Genomic DNA, 6,849 nt, shown 5'->3' on the forward strand with positions numbered 1-6,849 from the left:
GTTATCTAATGTGTAGAATTTAGCGCATGAAAAAAAGTAATTCTATAATTTTGTTACATCTTAATTTGTCTATTATGAGGTTTCATACATTTATAGGCTAACGCACATAAAACCTATGGGCAAGTACTTGTGCAAGAACGATTTCTGGGCCCATTGCAGTATTATTCTCTATATCTTGTTCACTTGGCTAAACTTTTCCCTCTGGTGTCTTTGATTATATTCTTTGACAAATGGTCACTTATAAAATCTGTGATGTACTTTACTATTTTTTCGGAACGGATTTACTAGTACTAATTCTCTCTGTTGACTAGCTTGAAATCTTATAATCTTTAAAAAGTCTTCAATACATAGCTTTAGATTTCTAATAGCAACTCCAATGGAGGGTGCCAAGAGGGGTGTCAACGCCATGTGGCATGACGTGGCTTGGCATCCTTGTTAGTTGAGGCATGCCATTGGGGTGCCAAAAGTTGGCATCCCATAAACTAGGGTGCCAACTTCATTTGTGGTCCCAATGTGGTTATAATGGTGCATAAAATATCATTTCTCTAATATATTTGAATTAAGCATTTTTTTATTGAGTTAATGAAGTTGACATCCCGGGGTGTCAACCATTGGAGTGTTTTTTGAAAAAAGGGTGCTAAAAATGATATGGAAGAGAGAGAATTTAAAATATAATATTTTTGCTTATGTGGCAAAGTTTACACCCTTCGAGGGGTGTCAACTGTTAAGTGGCATTTATGTCCACTTAGAACGCTTCGTAAAGGCTCGAATTGATGTTTTGTACTCAAGTTATTTGTGTTTTTGATATATTTTTGTAATATTTTGCATTTCACGGCATAATCGGAAGCAGGAATTATTTTACATTGTTTTTATGCTAGAAGAGTGTTGGGATGAAGCCTCGGTTGATTGCGTAGAAGAAGCCAGCAGTCAAGAAAAGAAAAAAATCAAGTTTTTCCAGAAGGCCAGGGCGGCCGCGCTACACTTGGGAACGGCCGTGCTGGGTCATTTTCCAGAATCCTGATTCTTATCTGATTTTCATATTTTGAAGCCCAACTCGATTCTGAAGCCTATATAACTCCTAAAAAAGATGTTTTTCATATACGAGAGCAAGGACAGAGCAAGAAGAAGACCTAGGAGCACAATACAACGAAGGAGAAGAAGATCTAGTTTTTACTTGTGATTCTTTGCTTAAGTTGTAATCTTGGATGCTTGTTTTCTTTATTGTTTAAACCTATTACTCTTGTTAACGTACTTTGATATATTTATTCAGTTTATAAAGACCTAGTTTATTATAGTTTATTTACTATGCTTTTATTGGAACCCATGGTGACGATGAGTTCGGTTATGAACTAATCATTTTTGTGGGGTTCTAACGGATTTACACATGGATTTTTATAGTTAATTATTTTGATATCTTAGTGTGTGGTGATTGTATGATATCCTAGTATTGGTTGTGCTTATTCGTCTTATGAGCATCGCGAACTTATAAGATAGCATATTAATTTCTATTGAAGCGATAGTGAATATAGAGTTTAGAACTTGCCATGCTAGCATAGGTTCATGTATTTATTATGCATGATTGGTAGGTAATTTTAACCATCTTACTTGCCCTATGTAATCACGATAGATAACTTACGCATTAAACCTTTATGTTGTCAAATTCTATAAGCATATAGGGTCTCAACATAATTGGTGTCTATTCAACTTCTATCTCTTTTGTGGATGTCTGATATTAGGGTATTCGTACAACGATAGTTGGCGTTTACTAATTTTATGTTATCTGATTAGTTGTCATCACCATTGCATGCTATGGTTAAGAATAATGACTTTAAATGAAGTAGTAATGAAGTTAGAATCCCATGTTTGTCTCATATAGTTAAGTCAATCACTTTTAATTCTCTTAGTTAATGCTATTTATTATAATCATTTAGTTTAATCAAAACCCAATTTGTTATTTATCTTAGCATTGAACAATAGCCATATTATTGTTGCATAAGTGCATAAATTGAACTTAACCTAAACCAGTCTATGTGGGAACGAACTAGAAAGAATTCTATATTACTTGCGAATGCGTATATTTGCGTGTAATTTTAGCGCATGTTTTCGTCCTAACAAGTTTTTGGCGCCGCTTCCAGGGACTCGGTGTTAATTTTTAGTTTATGTGCTTGACATCAGTGGTCGTTAAAGTTCAATGACTCAGATATTTTACTTGTTTGCTTGTTTGTGTTTCAGGTACTCTAGAGGGCGTGTATGCTAATACATTCTCGATCTCGCAAAAGAACACTGGATAAAGCAGAGGAAGTTGTTGAAGAAGTTTTTGTTGAGGAGAAAGTTGAAGAAGAAGTTGTTATTGCAATGGGAGAACTAGCAACAAATCTGAAAGCTTTGATGGATTACTCTCAACCGAAGATCAATGATATTCAGTCTAGCATTATCAAACCAGCCATAACGGCTAATACTTTTGAGATCAAATCTAGCATGATTCAGATGGTGCATAACTCAATCCATTTTGGGGGTTCTCCAATGGAAGATCCCAACATGCACATTAGAGACTTCATCGAGATCTACGACACTTTCAAATTCAACAATGTTTCTGAAGATGCTATTAAGCAGAGGCTTTTCCCATTCTCTGTGGTGTCCCAAAACCCGGGGTCAGGAGTCTCCAAAGCCACACTATCTAAACTCACACAACTCACACTACAATATATAAATACTCACGCTTCACGACCCCACACTTAACACACACACTACAGGTTATTGTCTTGGAAACGAACCATCATTACTAGAGAAATTTTATTACAACCCAAATGTAATTAGTCTTACCGGGGGTGACCTTTAAGTAAGGTTAATCCGCCGGCCGAATAAACGCTTCTTATTTCTTATTTTACATAAACCATACTTATAAATAAGCCAAACTATAAACAACTGAAAACTAATCCAGCTTATTCCGACTACTTGAGGTACTGCACCAAACAATCTACGGAACAGCTGGCCATTTCCTACCCGTATCCTGGCTGTGGTTCTCATGGCAGGCATCTTGATTCACTGTTGTGTTGTGTCAATTTAAGAAAACAAGTGTGAGCTAAGATGCTCAGCATAATAATGTACAGTATGAAAATGACTGTATAATAACATCATATATTATATATATGTTTTATTTAAAAGTAGATTTCTCGGTGTCCCACACCTTCTTATGAGAATAATTCTTTTAAGGGGTTTTTATAACCTGCGAATACCTTAATAGTAATCCCAGCACCTAGGCTTGGGTTACGGTATTGCATATCAATTCCAATTAGAAGATTTTGGACATCTCACAGGAGCCACCACATACGATGATCAGTCGTCCTACGGAAAGTAACCTTCTTTACTAGTAAAAGGACTAATACCGTCATCTCTCGGGTATCACCCTGGCCGCATTCGGGCTACGTGTCCCATTTTCGGATATACACATACTTCACAAGTTCCTGAGTACACAAAGTACCTTCGCCTGCGGTACCTTTGGTAGCCCATCCAGCACACGTAGTACCAGAGTCTACCCCTCCATTGTCCTTTAACAGAATTATATCCATCCCGGGAACTTGAACCACATCGAAGTTCCCCAAGCGTTTTGCTTGTTGATAGAGATTATTTATCTTTTTAGAATATAAGTGTATATATATGTATATACGTACTTCCGAGAATTTCGGAGGAAGTACTAGGGATGTGAGTTGACCGTTATCAACAGATAATTAATAAGGGGAAAAGTTTCTTCTTGAAACTATATTCAATATAATAATAAGTCGGGATAATATTCACCGACGATTTGAAATTATTCGAATGATACTTCTAAATCAGAAGGTATATTAGGATCTATGATCTTTAAATCAATAACAATCCTTAAATAAATAATCATTAATTAAATAGTAGTCTATAAATAATTAAATGATAATTGATATTCATCATACCTCGAATGAGTTATTCTTTTAAAAGATTTATTTAAATAGTGTTCCTCAACTAGTTTGTGTTTACATAATTAATAATCTATAATGATTAATCGGGTTTGAAATAAATAAACGTTGAAGTATACTACTCCTATAATAAAGGAATACGTATATAATATTTAATATCCGAATCAATAAAATATAGTTGAGGGAATATGCTCATTGGGAAATCATTTTAAAAGTTCGAGGTGTTTTAATATTTCGTAAGTGGACGATGAGTCCCTTTAAAACGTACTATTATGGACTTATATCCGTCCTATAATATCTCCGAAACGATTCCCGGGTTTTATCTTAAATCCCGACCGACCCTCGGTCTTCTATCATACATTACGCTTAAAGCGAAATAACATTTCACGATATATACTTATCGTACAACATCGCTATATCATGCGAAAATTCAAAACTACGTATCATGGCATACATAGTATTTATGCGATGATAGTAAAACAATCTTTTCACAACACAACAGTAAAATGGAGTTGGGTTTGTAAACTTGCCTGGGTATCTCGAGGTGGAGGATGCTCTAGGTTCCGCTCGGAAATCTATAACCATAAACACATTTCATTTCGTTAGGTTCCGTCCTAATTCACGGTAATTCGCACTCATGCGCTACTCATTATACACCCTCTCAACTCATACTACCCTTAACATTTCTTTTAAGTCATAAACACTTTATGGTCACTTCATTTTCCTAAGTATCTTGAGTTCATTCTCATTATCGTTGTCGGCTCCGCTTAAGGATTCTTATAGTTTCTACTCGCGCGGTCTCGGCTCCGACATTTTTATAAAATTGAGAAATCATTATTTTCACTTGAAATTTTTATGACAGTTAGGAAACTCCACATGTTACTCTCTGTAAAAATTTCATGATTTATGAATACTTTTAAGTCTATCCTTTATATTTTTAAAGTTCATAATTTGTAGCAGTTTTTGTCGCGTAAAACACTTTTACTAAAACGATCATAACTTTTGATCCGTAAATCGGAATTAAGCGATTCAAGCGCCTAAACGATCCTTATAAAATTTTCTATCTTAAACAAAGGTCATTTATCAAGAATCTACAGTTTACAACTTCGAGACTTTCTGCAGAAACTTAAAGTTACGGTTTGTTGTTTTTAACGAAGTTACGTTTACGATCGGGGTTTCGTTTATGCCTTAACTATCAACACAACCACCAACAATCATCATATCATCATCAACACACAAACTCCTCTCAAGAACATCATGTTCTTGAGGCAACAACAACCAACCTTAAATCTACTTAACTTAATCATCAAGATTTCATAAACAACACTTAGTAAGCTAGGTTTACTAACACCCACTAAATGGATCTTAAACATGAACCTTAAATAAAGTTAGGCCAAAGATTTTTACCTTTATTGAAAGCTTGAGATGTGTTCTTGAGGATGGTGGAGGCTTGGAAGTGCTTGGTATGATTTTTGGAACCTAAAATCACCATTAAAATCAAGAAACCAAAGAGAGGTTACTATTCACACTATTCACTAGTGAGTTTCTTGAATTTATTCCACCCATCAAACCTTGATAAAAAGAGATGAAAGATTTTTCTTACCTTATTTTAGTTTCTAGGAGGCTTGGGAAATAATTATGGGATTTTACAAGAACTAGAGCTTGGAGTTTTGAATTGCAATTCCTTCTTTTTTTCTTCAAATAGCCGAATGGGAGCAAATGGGGGTGGGGGGGTATTTATAGCCCTTGGTTGCTTCTCTTGGATGAATTCTAGGTTGCTTCTTGGAAGGTGACTTGATATCTTTGCAAGTTGATCTTTATTCTTCCTAGGATAGCTTAGGTTTATTCCTTGTCTCCAAATCCATGGACAAATCTTTGTAGCTTGCTAGCTTACAAGCTAAACTACAAGGTTAGCTCCTTAGCACACTATTTGCTAGCTAGCTTGGTCATCCTAGAGTTAGCTTACTATTTGATGAAGTAACCATGGTTACTTCCTTACCATGGTTTAGTTAGTGCGTCACATTTAATTAATCATTTACGCGTTCGCTCGGTTACTTAAACGTTCTCCGCAATACTTATTCGTAAATGGTTCGCAATGTAATTCTTTTCGTATTTATTCCTTATATTTTTATTTATCCTAATTGAATATAAATCCGTAGGATTTTAATCTCGTAATTATATTGTGATTCCCGTAGTCCTTGATAAGTCGTAATTATGGTTGTTTTTCAAAGTTCGTTTTCTTCGAAAACTAATAGCGTTTACATACACTTATTTGGTACGTATAGTCGTAATATCTATTCCGAAACTCATTTTCTTATGCACTATATAGTGTGGGCTCAAAAGTTTTCCCGTCTGTCAGGGTTACTATTCATTAAACGTTTTACAGGGTCTCAAAAATTCGAGTTATTACATTCTCTCTGAGGGATAAAGCTAAGTGTTGGTTACATTTTCTACCACCAGGCTCTATTACTACTTGGGAAGATCTTGCTCAGAAGTTTCTCACTAAATTCTTCCCTATGGCAAAGACAGCTGCAATCAGGAATGCACTTACTCAATTTGCTCAGCAATCGGGTGAGTCTTTGTGTGAAGCTTGGGAGCTCTATAAGGAGATGCTTAGGAAGTGTCCTCATCATGGGATTCCTGACTGGATGATTATCAGCTGCTTTTACAATGGTTTTGGAGCACAGTCTAGACCCATGCTTGATGTAGCATCAGGTGGAGCCTTATGGGCTAAGAGCTATGATGAAGCTTATGAGTTGATTGAACTGATGACTGCTAATGAGTATCAAAATCCTTCTCAAAGACTACCACAAAGCAAGGTAGTAGGAATTCTGGAGGTGAATACAGCTACTGCTATAGCTGCTTAATTTAAGGCTTTGACGATGGAGGTGGATTCTTTGGC

At 35.7% G+C, this 6,849-nt stretch overlaps 1 non-coding gene across 1 annotated transcript; it reads right to left on the reverse strand.

The window, feature by feature from the left end:
- Window positions 1-6,478: 6,478 nt before the first annotated feature.
- On the reverse strand, window positions 6,479-6,585 carry LOC141670145 (small nucleolar RNA R71). The gene has a single exon (XR_012554388.1). It is a non-coding gene; the product is annotated as a small nucleolar RNA R71 (small nucleolar RNA).
- Between the last annotated feature and the right edge of the window lie 264 nt (window positions 6,586-6,849).

This window comes from Apium graveolens, chromosome 6 (assembly GCF_009905375.1).
Source record: "Apium graveolens cultivar Ventura chromosome 6, ASM990537v1, whole genome shotgun sequence".
Classification (NCBI taxonomy): Eukaryota; Viridiplantae; Streptophyta; class Magnoliopsida; order Apiales; family Apiaceae; genus Apium; species Apium graveolens.